Source organism: Silene latifolia, chromosome Y, assembly GCF_048544455.1.
Source record: "Silene latifolia isolate original U9 population chromosome Y, ASM4854445v1, whole genome shotgun sequence".
Taxonomy (NCBI): Eukaryota; Viridiplantae; Streptophyta; class Magnoliopsida; order Caryophyllales; family Caryophyllaceae; genus Silene; species Silene latifolia.
The window spans coordinates 21949722-21951568 of record NC_133538.1 but is presented as its reverse complement, the minus strand read 5'-3'; the positions used below and the strand labels follow the sequence as shown (position 1 = coordinate 21951568).

Genomic DNA, 1847 nt, shown 5'->3' with positions numbered 1-1847 from the left:
GGTGTTTTAATTGTAATAGTTGGAATAAGGGGTACCACTCTTGTATGCTTGGAAAGCATTCACTTGTTCATTTCTTCCCCTATATTCACTTGGGTCATGTCCCAAAGTTCCACAATTCTCACATATCCGACTTGGGATTGATGAAGATGCCGTCATGGCATTAACATGATGCTTTGGTGATTTTGAGGCTTCTTCAAGTCTAGCCATAGCCTTTTCAAACTTCAAATTGATGGTATCAATGTGAGCACTAAGTTGAGCACCCAATTGAGTAACGGAGTCCACTTCATGCTTTCCTCCTCTAGTAGCCTTGCGAGGTCTACTATATTGTGAGTTATGGACCGCCATTTCCTCAATTTTGTTCCAAGTTTGATTGTCATCAACTTCGGTGAACATTCCATTTGATCCCATGTTGAGAATGTTCCTTGAATCTTCATATAGACCGTTCCAAAATTGTTGTACCAAGAACCACTCGCTAACTTCATGGTGAGGACATGAGAGACAAATTCCTTTGAACCGCTCCCAAGCTTCATACAAAGATTCTTCATCCCTTTGCTTAAAACCCGTAATTTGAGCTCTTAGCATGTTATTAGCATGTTAGTCTTTTACGATGGATAGAACTTTTTCTAGAAAGCTAGAGCCAACTTCTTCCAAGAATCAATTCCGAGAGTGGCCTTATCAAGGCCCTTCAACCATTGTTTCGCGGTGCCAATTAGAGAAAAAGGAAATAAGACTCATCAAATTTGGTCTTGAGTTACACCGGTTTCAGAAATCGCATCACAATAGTCACAAAAGGACTCCATATGAGAGTAAGGGTGTTCACTAGGCATCCCCCCAAATTGGCTTCTTTCGACTAATTGGATAAATGCGGATTTGGCAGTAAAATTTCCGGTTAGATGTTGTGGTGTGGGAGTACCATTGGGTAGGTTCTCCTCGGTGGGTACAGAATGTGATGAAAACTTAGGCATTGTGGGTTGATTTTGTGTTGTATTTTGTGTTGGGTTCTCCTCACCTTCTCTTGCAAAATGGTTGATGAACTCAATAGTTGGTTGAATGTCTACAACCTCACCAATACCTCTCAAATTTCTCCTAGCTAGTCTTCTATTGGTTGTCAAAGTTCTTTCAATTTCACGATCAAAAGGTAACAAATCACCTTGTGACCTTCTAGACATGCAAAATATCAAACAACTCGAAAACAATTAGAACAAACCTTGAGGAGTTTTACTTCCCCAAGGCAAAGAAAGACATAACTAATAACAATATAAGAAAATCTAAATCAAGTTAACACTGTCCCCGGCAACGGCGCCATTTTTGGTCGGACTAAAATCTTTTCGGTAACTTGTCGTTAGGAGCACCTAGACAAAAACACAATTTATAGCTTCACAAGCAACTCTACAATTAGTAAAGAGGCAAGTAAAGGTCGGATCCCAAGGGACGGGAATTGAGATGAGATTTCTATTGCAACTAGTGGTGTCTTAGGGGTGTCACAATTTGGGTTGATGTAGAAGGTCACTAAACTAAATAGTAATAAAAGTAAACAATCAAGATGAATTAAAAAGGTTGTAAACAATTGATAAAAAGCACTAGGGTTTCATGGGGTCATAGGGGATTCATGGGAATTGATCATACAAATATGTTCTCAAATTATAAGCAAGCAATTATTGTTGTGATGGATTGAGTTGTGTAATATCTTACAATCCTAGGAAAGTTTGGGTCCCGGAGCCGAATCGATTAGATTGTACAACACCTACAAGTCGACTTAGTCTTCCCTACTCAACAACATGCATGGTCTAATGAGACTCGAGTTGGTTTATGTCTTACAAGTCTCATTGAAAAGATAGGTGATGGGT

The 1847-nt window shown here is 39.4% G+C and overlaps 1 non-coding gene across 1 annotated transcript; it reads left to right on the top strand.

Moving 5' to 3' along the window:
* Positions 1-475: 475 nt before the first annotated feature.
* Positions 476-582, top strand: LOC141634896 (small nucleolar RNA R71). Its single transcript, XR_012539612.1, has one exon. It is a non-coding gene; the product is annotated as a small nucleolar RNA R71 (small nucleolar RNA).
* The last annotated feature ends 1265 nt before the right edge of the window (positions 583-1847 follow it).